Source organism: Rhipicephalus microplus, chromosome 4 (genome assembly GCF_043290135.1).
Source record: "Rhipicephalus microplus isolate Deutch F79 chromosome 4, USDA_Rmic, whole genome shotgun sequence".
Taxonomy (NCBI): domain Eukaryota; kingdom Metazoa; phylum Arthropoda; class Arachnida; order Ixodida; family Ixodidae; genus Rhipicephalus; species Rhipicephalus microplus.
In genome coordinates, this window is record NC_134703.1 from 146,221,382 (window position 1) to 146,237,657 (window position 16,276).

A 16,276-nucleotide genomic window follows, 5' to 3' on the forward strand; every position below is an offset into this window, starting at 1 on the left:
ACTGGTGCAACCATGATAATCTTGACACGCGTGTCATGTAAAAACATGACAACATACCACGCTCATAGCGTGCTCGTGGCCGTTTCGCTAGCTTCACAAATACTAAATTTGGTATCACGTGACGTGAATAGATGACGAAGGTAAACGACACATGCAAACTTGATAATCATGACACGGAAACCTTGTGCGCCATCATTTACCTCCACCTCATAACGTTGTGCTGATTTTAAAGTGACATATCAACATTTCTCATACGTGCTTCGCATATCATCGATTCGCACTGTACGTGGGATCTGCCAATTTTTTTATCTTACCATTTCTTGTTCTCGCTCAAGAAATAAACTCAAGTGAAAACCAATTAAGCCAACTTTTAGCATTAACTGCGACACGTTTCCGACCTATACAAGCCTTCGTTACTGTTTCAATGTTATAAATGTTGGCAAGAACTTCGCAACGGTGGATCAGTGGCAAACGTGCTCGGCTGCTGACCCGAAGGAGCCCGAACATGGCGGTCGAATTTCAGTGGAGGGGACATGTTAGAAACTTATGTACTCTGTGATGTCAGTTCATATTTGATAACACCAGAGGAGCCAAATTATTTTCAAAGCCTTCCACTATACAGTGTCCCTCATAATCATATCGTGGTTTTAGGACATCAAGCCCCAGCTATTATTTATATTGACAAACAATCTCAGCCTTTCAAGATTACGTAGGCTGGTGGATACTGAACTGTCAAGGAGCAGACTGCATGGGTGTACACATAAGAATCGATAGTATGCAGTTTTTAAAATAAAATGGTGCTTAAGAGCGGTTAGTGATCGATGAGATCAGAACAAAAGTATTTAGCAAAGCAGCAATTGAAGCCAGCAGCAGAGAGATAGACAAGGGAGGAAAGAAACTTGGTCAATCAATCGAGGTTAATTACAAGACACTGCAGCTGCTATAACAGCGTGCAACAAACGCTAGCAAGGTCTGTTGCCGCACGTAAACAAAATTAGGTCTAACATAGTACTGCATTTGTTCGCGTACAGTCAGGAAGTATGACCTATATGCCAAACGTTCTGGCGTTACGGATTCGAACAAATGCAGTAGTCAAGCTCCATCAGAAATATGTTCATTGCAACTCGGCAGATGACGTAAATAGAAGACACTAATTGATAAAGACGTCCAGTTTTAATTATGTACTTCGCGTATTCAAGCCACAGGAGGTTATTTCATGAAACTCTGCACACTGAAATAAAAGCTAATAAATGTCGAAAATGCCAAAATGGGCGATCTTTATAAATGCTCACCACCACCTCTAAAAACAACAAGAAAAACTAAAAAAAAGGCAGAAGAGACTCCAAATTGTCTCTCTGTAAACACCGAGGGCGCAAAAAAAAGAAAAAAAAACGAGAGCACCATAGAGCCGGAGATAACACTCGCACTTGGTGAAGCTACGTCTATGTAACGAAGTTAGGCATGGTATGATCAACAGGTATTTAGGAATAGAATCAGGTCGACAAATAATGTAAATTCTGGGGTCGTGTTGCACTCACAATTACAAAGTAAGCGTAACAACGTGCATTCTCAAAAATCTTGTTGAATGTTTTACGTATAGCTTATATGTGTATAGAGCAAAGTCAGAATCACTTCGGAAGAAATCTCCACCAAACAACAAGCGGAAAGCGAAAATACAATATTGTTAAGTGTGATCAAAAGTTGAACTGAATTCGCAATGGAAAAAAATTCACACTAATTCCGGCGCATTGTCTATCTAGAAACGTGCCAGAAATAGATAGGAAAGAGCAGGATAGTTGCGCAAGGGAGTAAAAGTAGTGTCGAAAGAAGAGCTGCCGATGGCGGCAAAGGACGAAGCGGTGTGACCAGATGGCGTTACTGGACGTGGGTCCTGGCGTCAGTGCATAGAGGATCCAGGAAAAGGTGAAGTTTTTAGACCAGCGGGTTTACCGTCAGAAAATAGATATGACAGAAAATTAGTCAGAACCTCACCTTGACTTCACGTATAACCCGGAACCTAGGTGACAAACATATACAGCAGTTTCACAATTGGCAGTACACATATTGTCTTTGTGACTGAATGACTGACGCTCTTCTAAACAAAACGGAAGTACGCATATATGTATACCACGCTAGAACCTGGATTATATTATATCCCTAAATAATAAAACCCAGAAGCATAGTAATACTAATAATATAGAAAAGAACCAAGCGCACAAATTTGCCGCAAAGTCTTTGAACACCTTAGTATACATACGTAAGCACAAGAAACTCGAGAGAGAAGGAGAGGAATATTTTAGTGAAGAGCTGGAGATGTTTGTCTGTATCTTCACCTGACATGATACTCCAGGCACTAAGTGATGATTATGATATACACTGAGAGGAGCTCGAAATCCGGAAACAAGGCGTAAGCGTACAGGAGAGTTGGCTGACCCAGGACGGGCGTTTCAAATTCTATGTACTTTTATGTGCCAGAGCTGCGGTTTCATTTACCAGGCTGGTAGTTGCATGAAATTTCGGCTTAACTTTGACCTTATGAAGTTCTTGAAGGTGCACGTAAATTGAAGTATACATGGTAGCTGTGCACTTCCTTCCTCCAGCCCTTTCGCAAAATTCTGTCGCCGTGATCAGAATCGAAACCACCTCTTCAAGGTTAGAAGCATAACGACCTTACTGCTAAATATACAACACGTCGTGTTCAGGACACGTGCATTTGAGTATCCATGCATTCATTGTGCTTTGAACCTAAAATAGACTGATGAATGTGATCAAAACGTAATTGAAAACATGTCTGTGGTTACTGTGAGAGTGCATGTTAATTAAAATATCTAGCAGCGATCACTTCTACTGAATATAGTTGTGGTATGATTAACCTGCTTTCAACATTGCCATCTTCTGAAATGCTCACCTCGATCACTAATGTAACATTTAAGCAGTGTATGACATCGTTGCCGACAAAAACAACGGAATCTTCATAATAAGTGCAGGCCGTGTCACTACATTGCAATTTACCTACCAAAGTGTTCATTTTGATTGCCTCGTTGCTTCTTTTCTCTTTCTTTCTCTTTCACACACGCACTTTCTCTGTCTATGCTGCTATATATTTGAACTCTCAAAGCACGGCTAACCATTCCTTTTGTCGTTGCAAGGCTGTATAGTTCATGTTACGTAAAAGCGTCCGAGCTCATGCCCATTACACGTGCCGCAACATAAGGCAATCCTGTTCACTTTTTCGCTGAAATCTTACTTTTTGAAATTAAACACAAAAGTTTGCGAGCATTTGCTTGGAACACAGTGAAAAGTGCCGCGCTGACACAAAATAAATGGTTCCTTCACTTGCTGTCTCGACACAGACAAAAGCGTTTTTGTTTTGACTTTGGTTCCATTTTACGTTTTTCATTTATTAAGAAAACAAGAGCTCAGACCCTAACTCCCTCCACCAAAAAAAAAAAAAACAGTGTGCCCTAAGCTGAATGTATCTGTAACGGGCACAAAGGGAAAGGGTGGGCACGAAGAATGATTCATGAGTTAAAAAGACGGAAAGTTGAGAAAAAAAAACAGGGAACACGAAAGAGCCAACGGTATAGCGCAAGATGAAATATACCTCGTTTGTCTTAGTTGTAAAGTAAGCCCATCTATTTCGGGGCTCAGATTCTGTGTGCCGGACCGTCCTGGATCCCGCGAGGCGAGCGAGGGACCGGACCCTTCGAAGGAGCCGCCGCGACGGCGGGGTGACCGGCTGATGGCCAGTCGGCCAGCAATCTGGCGACCCGCTCTCCTGGGAGACCAGAGAAGACTCGAGGCCGCACGCGAGGCTAACAGGAACCAAAGAGATGAGAAGAATGAACAATGAAAAGTATCGAGCCCTGCAACTTTACTGAGGGCAAGGCCTATTGACAAAGCCCATACATCAACAATGGCTGTTTGCTTCGATTTAATCCCGAGTTCTCCCCGCTGGTTCTTCTCTCGGTGCCGATTGCTGTTAATGTCGTTTGTTCACGAAGCGGCTCTCGATTGTTTCGCCGGCACGCTTCGCGAACTGAAAGATCGCAGCTGCCGAAACGTGATTCTCTTGGAGAGTATGCCTATAGATCACAGTCAGGTGCGTCTCTTTCTCATTCTAAGCCTCCCATCTCCTGTCTGTTCTTGCCTGTCTTCTGACTCTCTTTCCCGAAGACTCCGCGACAATCTTCAGCGTGTCTTCCAGCGCGTGTCTTGTCGGCCAACGAATTCGCTGACTCCGCGGGACGTCCACCCCCCCCGTACGAGAACATTCTCGGGGCGTCTTTGCGATCCTGGTGTCATGCCGCGCCGGCCGGATCGCTTGTCACACTTCGCGTGGGGCGGTGAGAAAGCCGAGCACTCGGTGCCAGTGACGAAACCGAGCTGTGAAAACTACGCCCCCTCCTTCGTAGTGACTTCTATATTCAGCTCCCGCGGTGCTTGTCACAGCGTGTTACCAGTTCTTGTAGCGGAAAGAGCCAGCGGGAAATTCGAGCAACGTTTGGTTTTTCTTCTCTTTTTTTCCATCGGCAATGAGCGACGCCTCTGTCTCGTTTGGAGCCCCCCTTTTTCTCAGGTTGCACACTGACTGCTCGTCTAGCGCAATCTAAGCGGACGCGGGAACACGGCCACGACACTGGCATTCTGCCGGTGTCGTCGAAGGGACGGCAAAATAATGAAAAGTACGAAAAAAAAAGTACTGACGAAAGCGGAGCATGATGAGTAAGGCTGACACATGTCTCGTCACGTCATTTCGGGGACTTCTCAAAAAAACGTATTTCGCTCTAGAAAAATGGGTATAGATTTTTTTTCAGACATATTAGATACTACTTCCGACGCTCCAAGTGAAAGCTGTCACTTCAGACTTGTCATCTTCGAGCCGCGCAGATTGGCTGCATTCTTTTGTGCGACTCTTGGTGCAGATGTGGAAGTAAAAGCGATTATAAAATATTAATTTTTACAGTTTTCCGTGCCGGAACCATGATATGATTATGAAGGGCTCCAAAAATTTTGACGATTGGGTGTTCTTTGACGTGCACTGACATCCCATGGTACACGGAGCTCAAGTACTTCGCCTTCGACGAAATGCGCATGCCTCTGCCAGGATCAAACCTGCAACCTTTGGGTCTTCAGTCCCAGCCCCTATAATCCACAGTGCCGCCAGTGCGGAGAGTAAGAACAACTTTCATTCTCGGCTAAATATCATGACAACGTTTTTCAATAGTCCAGCGCATATGTGCCTCTATTGCCTCGTTGAGGCTATGTTAGTAAAAAAAAAAAAAAAACTTGACAGCTTGATTGTGTTTAGAGCACGTATCATATACATCCTATATTGCAGAGTGAGAGAGAGAGAGAGAGAGAGAGATTAAGGTTGAGTGAAAGGCGGGGAGGTTAACCAGAAGAAAATTTCTGGTTTTCTACCAGAAAAGCAAAATGAACATGAAAAGGTAAAGAGGGAAAAAGGAGGGAAATGAGTGGTTAAAGAAAATAAAATAAAAAACGCACAGAAAGATGCGTGCCGTAAATGTGAAAACCATTGGTTACGTTTTTATGTCCAGCTAACTGTTTTGGTTTGCTCCGTGTGACATTCGTTCTAGACGCTGAAGGGAGACCTTCGGCCCGAAATTCCTACCGAAGTGCATGGGAACGTCAAAACAATATTTCTCGGCAGCCACTACCCCGAATTTGACCAGATCTGATGTGTTTAAAAGCAGATAATACGATGCGGTGAACACAAGAGCCGTATTTTTTAAATGCATTTCTTAGCGAACTTCGACGACTTTGAGAGTATCTATCTATCTATCTATCTATCTATCTATCTATCTATCTATCTATCTATCTATCTATCTATCTATCCGCCTACGACTTCTAGCTCTCCTTCCCGACTCGATAATGGTATCGACACCAAAATCAGCACGGCTTAACATGACTGTATGCAAAACATATATGACTAGTCATAACATGAAAATCATGACGTGTATGTCATGAGTGTCAAGATTTACATTTCGTGGTCCTGCTGCTCTTGCGGTGATTTCATTCACATGGCATGTTGAAAAACTGGTATTGTATGACATGACTGCATGGTGAACAAAGGGACAGGTCGTAACGTGGAAATCATCAAATGCATCTTATGATCTTCATGTTATGACTAGTCATGACTACAGGCACGCTCATGGTGCGCCGCGGTCGTTTCGCTAGCTTCACATATACCAAATTTAGTGTTACGTGATGCCAATGAGTGCCGAAGGTAAACGACTGGTGAAAACATGATAATCATGACATGGATGTCTGGTGAGAACATGACAACATACCATGCTCATGATGTGCTCGCGGCCCTTTCGCTAGCTTCACATATGCCAAATTCGGTGTTACGTGACGTGAATAGATGACAAAAGTAAATGACACTTCCAAACATGATAATCATGATATGCGTGTCATGTAAAACACGACTACACGCGACGTTCATGGCGTGCTCGAGGCTGTTTCGCTACCTCCACATATACCAAATTTGGTATCACGTGACGTAAATAGATTACGGAAGTAAATGAAACGTTCAAACATAATAATTATGACATAGAAGTTATGTACGGCATAATTTACGTCCGCCTCGTAAGCTTGTGCTGATTTTAAAGTGACACATGAACCTTCCTCATTCGTGCTTCGCATATCGAGTCCCACAGGACGTGGGATGTACCATTTTTTTAAATATATGCTGTCAATTTCAATTATCAAAAAGAAAATTCCTTAGCTAAAGATTCTCAGCAACCAGGTTTAAAAGCACAGTCACTTGGGCGAGTTGAAGTACTTGTGAACGCAAAGCAGACAATATACACGAGAAGAACTGAACAGGAAGAGCACCCGTCCTGTTTAGTCCCTCCCATGTATCTTGTCTGTGTAACATGGCCAAGTACCAACATACACTCAGCAATGAGAAACAATACCACAGTTCTGCAACTGCATCTGAGAGAAAAAGCGAAGCAAGCTCGATCTCGCTAACCATCTCTGTACTAAATTCATACCAGGCATCTCTTGGAATTAATGGTAAAGCTTTAACATGTTCAAGTTTTGCGTCTTCGGATGGAACAAAGGCAACAATGTTTACCATCTCTTGAAGAGAGCGAGACGCCCTTCGTTTATTTCACATAACCGCGTATTAGACGCAATATTAGTGTGAACTAGCAAACAAAGATGTCAAGAAAAGTTTAAGGAATGTTATTACTGGTAATTTTAATCTGTATATGAACATTACGATAATTCACAAATATAAACTACTAATAACATCACCTATACTTTCGTTCGCATTATTGTCTGTTAGTCCTCATAATTCATGAATAACATGGGAAACGCACCCTCGAATATACACTACTTTCCTGCATATTAGTTATTACTAATTAATGAGCTTCTGAAATATTAAACAAGGATCGTGTGTTCATTATACATTTATAAAAGATATGCGTGAAAACACGATTTCCAACCGTATCTTAGTCTTGTCTCATGCTACACAAATATTTTCAACAACTATCAAAGAAAGCACGCCTGAAATTCGCATAGTAAACTTGCCGTCGGCGCGTTTTCCATTTAGTGTGGGCTTGCCATTTCATATAAAAAAGATCAAATGTTTGTCTAGCAAGAAGAACCCTTGTATTTCGATAGTGCGCCTTTCAGTATGATCCGCTATTTTCTCATCGAAGCGTAGTACATTTACAATATATGAAAAGGAGGAAGGAGGAGGAAGAAGTTTAAGCGGAAAGACAGGAAGGTCAGCCAGTTCTTAGACCAACTGGCTACCCTGTGCTGGGGAAAGGGGTCAGGGGAATAAAAGATGTTAGCATTGTTGCGAAGAGAGAGAGAGAGAAACTACAAAAAAAATGTGACAGTGGAAAGGCAACATCAAAGTGTATAAGACGCTAATGTCTGTCTCTGAAGCCAGTTGTCCGCAAAAAGCACAGCAAAGCTTTTATAGCCTTCTGGGCTGAAGATGGGCTCGGCCAATGACCCAGAATCCTTTGTTCTGACAAAGGCCGATCATCCAGTCTATCTAGTGCTGCAGTCAGTTCTTGTCTTTGCGCGTTGAAATGGGTGCACTCACACAGAAGGTGCGCGATGGTTTCTTCGCAACTGCAGTAAGCGCATGTAGGAGAGCTGGCCATCCCAATGAGATAAGAGTATGCGTTCGTGAAGGCCACTCCAAGCCACAGGCGGCATAGAAGAGTCTCCTCAGCACGAGATATCCTTGAGGGAAGACGAAGCTGCAGATCGGGATCCAAGTTATGCAGGCGCGCGTTTGTGAAGTCTGTTGAGCTCCACTGTACCAGTGTGGGGTCATGGGCAAGCGAACGAAGTCTTGTATCAGCGTCGGTTCTTGCGAACGGGATGGCTGTGTAGGGGGTACCATCGCGTGCAGATCTAGCGGCCTCGTCTGTGCGGTCATTGCCATACATACCGCAATGACCTGGTTTCCACTGATACACTATGCTGTGCTGTTTCCCGATTTCTTGCTGATGAAGAAGCCTTATTTCAGCTACTAACTGTTATGCCACTAGCCAAGCATGCGCCGCGGAGGGGCGCCATCAAGTACATTCATCAAGTACATTTGTCAATAGCACCGCTGGATTATGCTAAGAACATACCTCAACATGTGAATATTCCCTACAACCACAGTGGCCCATTCCGTACCGTCATTATCAAGTGTGGTCAAGTTATCCGTGTACGCTGACGACATCTGCGTCTGGACATCTGGCGTGACAAGGCCTCAGGTACGCGCAAGACTTCAGAAAGCTGTGACGTTGGTATCATTGTACCTCAAGGACCAGGGTCTGAAAATCTCGCCAGCGAAATGTGCATTGATTGCTTTTAGTCGAAAGCCAATGAGACCATATGCTATATCAATCGATGGCCAAGTCATACCGTATGTCAAGACGCACAGATTTCTAGGCGTATTCATTGATAGAGACCTCTGCTGGGGCCCACACGTGGCCCACTTGAAGAAGAGGCTGACAGAAATTGCTAACTTATTCAAGTATCTCGGAGGAAAAACCTGGGGGACTTCAGTACATGCAATGATGCAATTGTACAAGACGCTTTTTCTTGGCTATTTGCGCTACAGTTTGCCTGTGATGACCAACACCTGTAGAACCAACATTCGGACTCTCGAAAGCATCCAGGCCATGGCTCTGCGAGTTTGTCTGGGGCTACCGCGATGTTCATCATCAGCTGAGACAATCGAGATCGCTAATGATTACCCGCTGAAGACGCATATCATGATGGAAGTGCTCAGAGCACACGTGAGGCATCTTACTCGTGCCCCTGCCCATCATCTAGCTTCACTGCCAGAAGCCTGACCTCGTGCCTCATTCTGCCAGACAGCCTTGTCATATCGCACACACATTCCTGCGGGATATACAACTCCATCGAGGATTTCAACTCCCCCATGGAGTATGACCTGTGCACATGTGGAACTCACGGTTCCAGGCATAGGGTCAAAAGCCCGGCTCTCATCTCCAGCGCTAAAGCAGCTTTCTCTTCTCTTGTTATATGAGAAATACAGTGACCATACTCATCTGTATACTGGCGCTTCAACTAAAGTGGATGGGTCTGCAGGGTCGGTGATCTTTCCTGCAACAGCGACAACGGTGAAGTTTCGTTTATCCCACCAGACATCATCGACAGCTGCGGAACTTGCTGCTCTACGTAGCGCAATTCAAGTCATTAAACACCAAGAAGCCAAGAAATGGAGCGTGTTCACGGACTCTAAGGCAGCACTACAGTGTTTGACATTCGCCTTACGCCGGGGACCTCATGAACAACTAGTGCTGGAAATTAGAGAGCTGCTTCACCACCTCTTCGACGAAGGACACAGAATCACGTTTCAGTGGATTCCAAGTCACTGCGGCATATTGGGCAACGAACATGCCGATGCAGCTGCCCGATCAGCACACGAAGATGGTGAAGAAAAATCTGTACCATTTTCAAGGACTGATGCTGCAATGACCATCCGAAAAATCGCTAATGCAGAATTAAAATCTCTATGGAACACTGAGTGCTTACGGCACACGCGACTGCGTAGACTGGACCCGTCTCGTCGACTCCGGCCTCCGTCTGGACTCTCCCGACTCGAGACAACGGTGCTTTGCCGACTATGGCTTGGTGTCGCCTTCACCAAAGCTTTCGCCTTCCGAATCGGCGTGGAAGACAGTGCTGCTTGCGGTCATTGCGGCAGCGATGAAACTATAGAGCACGTTCTCTGTCACTGCCCTCGTTACAGCGTGCAAAGACGGCAACTAGCTGCTGCGTTAGCTCGCCTTGACGACAGACCTTTGTCTGAACAATCAGTGCTGGAAAGACGACATGATTTGTGTGCTCACAGAAAATCAGTGAAGGCCCTACTGAACTTTTTGCGTGGCAGCGGCCTATTGTATAGACTGTAGCACCCCAACTCCCCCCCCCCCCCTTTTTTTTCGCGCGCGTCTATTTCCCTCTTCGCTTTCTTTCCAATCTTTCTTCCCCATTCCCCCTTCCCCTAGTGCAGGGTAGCAAACCGGATGCTCCATTTTCTGGTTAACCTCCCTGCCTTTCCCTCATTTTATTCTCTCTCTTCTCTCTCCGTACCGTCAGTACTAGAATGTTCGCAGTTCTGGGTTTTGCGGGTGATAGCTGTCTCCTTTCAGACGTCTTGTCATCAGCCTTGCCGTGACGTGCTTTCCCAATGTCGTGCATGCTCCCACTCCTTTGTAGGCTGCCGAGTACACGCAAGGTTAAAACAAGAAATATGAAGAGGAGACAGGCAAGGAAGAAGGAAGGCGGAGGGGGGCAAGGGTGTAGAGAACACCCTGACGAGCGCCTGGCGCGGGTTATGCCAACGAGAAACATTGGACTCGCAGCGGCAAAAACACCTCGTGCGGCAGGGTCACGCCCCCGTCTTGCAGTGTTCACTTCGTTACGTGAATGACCCCCCACCTGCCACCGTCGTTGCCACAGCGCATAGCGTACCTGGCGGGAAATCTGCCGTGAAGAGGGTGGGGGGTGGCGGCCGCCGCCTGTCGAACAGGTTACTTACTAGCGGCGCTACACGTGCTCTTGGTGTGCAGGAACAAAGCCTGAATTATGCGCTCGTGTCGGACGCACCGGTAACACGTCGTGCGCAAGAGCAGTCTCTCTCGCGGAAGGAAGAAAAACAAAAACAAAACCGGTTTCGGTTTCAGGGACACCCCCGGCAGATGGCCCGCGCCATTGGTGCGAGTGGGCGCCGTCGCCAAAGTCGATGAGCACAGTTCTGTTGCGTAACTGGAGGGGTGTTGCGGTGGTTTTAACAAGGCAACTAGCACTGCTTTGCACTGCTTTGTCATCTTTCAGTAAACGTGTGTATCTTATGCGTTACAATTGCTTTGATATCACATCTTCCTCTCAATGTGCAATATTTGGGGAAGAATTCTCGTTTCGTGGATTCCTTTTGATAGGGATTATATGTCACTACGGTGTGTCGGCTGATACGTCACTACGTGCCCACCTTTCAAAGTGTCTGCAGATATTCCAGCCGGTAGAGAAATATGTTGGTGTTTACGTTTTATAGGACAGAAATCTGACCAACGCTTTTCAGGGACACACGCACACACACACACACACACACACGCACACACGCACACCCGCACACACACACACACACAACACACACACACAAACACACACACTATAACTTTACAAGCGTAAGCAATAAACGTACACGTAGTTAAGCCACGTCTCTAAGCTTCATGGTTATAAACTGTTGCGACTTCATTAGCCATTGTTGCGACGTAATTACGGCCTCACGCACCTAACTTCTGCGGCTTCTACTGTATATATATATATGGCTTTGCGTTAAGAGATGAAGAATGTTAAAACTTTACCGAATGGGCTCATTTTCTGGAATACTGCCCATAAGCAGGACAAACTCGTAGGATGATTTTCAAGATTCAATGATGTTTTAGCTCACAATAGAGGGGCATGTTACCTGCATACTCTACCGACAGATTTACTTTGCAACGTGACAGCAAGTTCCGCATAAAGGTCCTTGAAGACTTATATAACAGCTGCAGGTTGTCTGTTACGGGAACTTAGTATTTTCAAAAAGAACTTAGGAGCATAAAGAGTAAGTATAAGGCACAGCTTCGCTTTCTGTTCCGTTTTAATGTTTCTGTCATGTTTTCGTACGTTACGTTCACGAATGAAGATTGGTGCGATAGAAAGTCGTCGTCTTTGCGAAAGGTGACGCACAACTACCAGGGCAAGACATTGTTTCATTCGCACACTTCCGCACATTTCTGCACGCGTGACGCTATTCAGCTCCCACAACTCGTGGGGTTTAACACACTCTAAAATTTTCCGGAGCATTTTTTTCTCTAGCCTGATGCAAGCGCTGAAAGTTCATTCTTCTGCTCGTCCTATAAGCTATCCTAACCCTAAGCTTTCCTTACCCGATAGGAAATTCTACTTCTGCACTCGCTAGGCTGTCAGTGCAACATTTGTGCACACGTATAGATTCGCAGTCGCTCCAGGGGTGCGCCGCTCTGCTAATAAAAGCGGCAAATCGAGTACAGGGTGGCAGGTGTCCGGGTGGGACGCCAGCGGAGGGGGATAGTGGCAAACACGCACATAAACGCGTGCGAAGGCAGGAGGACTAGTCCAGCTTCGTCGTCCGCCGCCGAGGGGCGGTGCTCCCAAAGGCGTCCTTCTCGCTGCCATGCTCGGCCGTTGCCGAAGACGACCTGCAGCTTTCTTATTTGTCCGCTCTCTGTGTTTTTCTCCGGCTCGTTCTTGACCCCTTCCCCCCTCCTACCTCCCGCAGACGTGCAGGCCAGTTCTCCTCACCTGTCTGTCGGTGCGTTTTGTTTATCTGCATGTAAACCGCCGCCACCCTGTCGCTAGAAGGGAGGACCCTGTCTCGCCGAGGAGAAAGATCTGCAGCACCCAGCGGGAAAATGAGCGGCTTTGACCGCCTCGCGTGGTGCATGGTCGCAGGGCACGCTACGCGGAAAAACACCGCCGCCGGCTGCTGTGGGCTGCCTTTGGCTGCGCGAGAAATGTGCAATTTGCACCGAGGTGTTGTTGGTTCCCTGTATGCAGGAGCACGGAGTTTTCTTTGCTTCCGCCGCAAGAAAGCGACATGTGTTGTGTACCGGGAGACTTCTAATTAACGGAGCAGTCATGTTTCTACTGCTCGCTACCGAAAAGAAAACGCGAGAGAGGGATGCTTCTTTTTTTTTTTTTTCTAACATCTTCTCTGACACCTTGCCTTCTCAAAAAGTCAGACCTTCTCTTGCGTTAGGGAAGATTTTCTTTTTATCTCTCTCTTTCGCCATCGGGGAGCCGTGTTTGTGGAACAGATTGCGCGAAATCTCTGACACACACCTTGTAGTCCGTGTTCTTGAGGAAAGTCCGGTGTCCCGAAACTTATACAACAACGGGAAAAACCAGCGAGGCACACGGAACAAGCTCATAGCTCTCTGAGCATGTTTTCGATGGTCGCGGATGCGAACGCAAGAAGACGGAAGAGCACATCTATAACCTGCATGTTGTGGGTCTATAGGTTGCAATGCATTGACCAAAAGAGAAGACATAAGAACAACGTAAACATCGATTCTGATTTCTCTGTCCTCAAGCAGGGAGTGTTACAACCTCTGACAAGGTGGCTGCTTTCACGAGATGCCTCTTTATATATATATATATATATATATATATATATGTGTGTGTGTGTGTGTGTGTGTGTGTGTGTTGTTCGTTTGTTCACGTGCTTACATGACTGTGACTCGCAAGACAATTGCATAAATGTTCCCTGGTTTCCGAGAATAAGCTATGTTGGAAGTTAGCGCTCTCGCTGTCGATATGTGCCTTCATTTATTCCTGTTTTTTTACGTGCGCTACAAAAAAACTTACTGAAGATGGGCTGCTTTTAGTTCAAGCTATGAAGAAAGCCGCTCTAGGTAATCACTTTAGACCATGCTGGAAGCTCCGACTTACACTCGTCACTGTGTCGCCTTTTCTCTACGATATATATATTATTGTTTCTTTCTATTTCTGAAACATGAAGCCTGTTGTGCAACCAGATCCAATTATTTGGAAGATATGAACGTAAACACCCAGCCTGGCTTCGAATATATATATATATATATATATATATATATATATATATATATATATATATATATATATATATATATATTATATATATTCTTCCCTTATTTCATTGAACGAGGGTCTCGTACTGGCAGACTTGGTGTGTTTAGGTTGTATAAGAGGGACAATTAATCAGCTGCCCACTCATAATAAGTTCACGTGCTACGTGGCGCCAAACATGCGCATAAGAGTGTTTCACACTCGTTGTTTGGCTTATAGATGGCGCTGACTGTCACTCCTACTTCTAAATTCACAGATAAACCCAAAAAAGTGGATGGAGGGAGGGCCGCTGTGATAGCTCAGTGGTTAGAGCATCGAACGCGTAATTCGAAGGTCGTAGGTTCGATTCCTGCTCACAGTTGGTAATTTTTTCATCCACTTTTCTAATTTTTTCATCCACTTTTCTTTCTTCTTATTTACATTCCATTGGTTTTAATAACTTCCCCTGTACATTCCTTGGCATTACTGTCTGTTATATCTCATTAATATTGTGTTAAAACACGGAAAAACGAGCCCTTAGGTATACACTTCTTTCCCTTATAATATATATATATATATATATATATATATACTTTAGCAATGGGAGACAAAAAACTAAAGAAAAGCAAATTGTCAGCGGGCTCCTCCAAATTGGCCGTCATTCATGCGTTACGTCGCTGAATATGGATAAGAGATTATACCAGGAGAAAAAAAAACAATGAAGAAAAAGATAACGGTCTTGCGTTAAAACTCGAAAACTGCAAAGAAAGCAGGAGGGTGCCTTCTGCCATTCCGCCGCATCCGAAGAATTTTTCAATTTCGCGCCATATTTACTTCACATCACTAAAGATTCATGGTCGTGTATATATATATTGTCTTCGTGAAAGCCCCACAAACCCACAAGCTACATTGCGCAACTTTCGTTCGGGCGCACGCATTTCGACTTGCGGAGGCCATATAGTGGCACGCCGAGCGAATCTTTCGACACAATACCGCGGCGACCGAGACGGAATGAGATAAACGACGCGTGCATTGAAAGGAGCAGCGCAAGGCGAAGCCGAAAGCGAATCGCCGAGCTTTAGGCGTTGCGACAGCGGCCGCGTGTAAGGGTTCGAAGTATAGTCGTCAGCAGTGGCGAAAGCTGCGCGAACTGCTTCTCTGTGAATATGGAAATAAGAGCTTCGGCTCACAGCTGATTGGCTGCCGTAGATTAAATGAAACTTCGCGATGACGAACAGAGGGAGAAGTGCCTGTTGGGTCTCTCTTCTTGCTCTTACGCAAATAGGGTGCGACTTTAAGTTTTGAAGCACTTTTTTTCTTGTTGTTAAAACTCAAAGAAAGTTTCGGAAGCCTCGTGTGTAGTGGCTCGACAGTCATTCTTCTTTTGACGCGTGCGAACGTGATGTATGTGCACCGAGTTGCGGATTCCCGAAAGCTTTCTGCGGCGATTTGCTCAATGTGGCGAATGTTTGAATGCCTGGCTATATTGATTAAGCTAGACAAATAAAAGGGCATGGAAAACGTAAAAGCAACTGCGCGGAAAGCCACTGTGATTGATGTGAGTAGCATGGTGGTGTTATTTGAGGGCATTCACCTTCATTTCAAGCTTCGCAATAAGGTTGAGGCGTCATTTATATCGCGTCTTCGCTTCTACAGTGCTGACTTTTCGCACCAATGCTCCAAGTTAATTCACGCTGAAACTTAGTATAACACCTTCGCACGAAATAGAGAAATAGCATAAATCAAGTTCACTACGCACCACATGATATGTTTTTCTTGCGAAGAAGAGCTTTTGAAAAGCGAATTGTATACACTCGTCAGAGTGTTTCACCATGAAGTGCAGTCACGGCATCATCTGCTGTCACACATAATCACAGTTTTCATCGCTGCAGAGTGTCGATGGTTGCCTAACCGGGGTGGTCTAGTGGCCAAGGTACTCGGCTGCTGACCCGCATGCAGGTCGCGGGATCGAATCCCAGCTGTGGCGGCTGCATTTCTGATGGAGGCGCAAATGTTGTAGACCCGTGTGCCCAGATTTGGGTGCACGTTGAAGGACCCCAGGTGGTCAAAATTTCCAGAGCCCTTTACTACGGCGTCTCTCATAATCATATGGAGGTTTCGGGATGTTAAACCCCACATCTACTAT

General features: G+C 45.3%; 1 non-coding gene across 1 annotated transcript; it reads left to right on the top strand.

The window, feature by feature from the left end:
- The first annotated feature begins 14,439 nt into the window (after positions 1–14,439).
- Positions 14,440–14,512, top strand: TRNAT-CGU (transfer RNA threonine (anticodon CGU)). The gene has a single exon. It is a non-coding gene; the product is annotated as a tRNA-Thr (tRNA).
- The last annotated feature ends 1,764 nt before the right edge of the window (positions 14,513–16,276 follow it).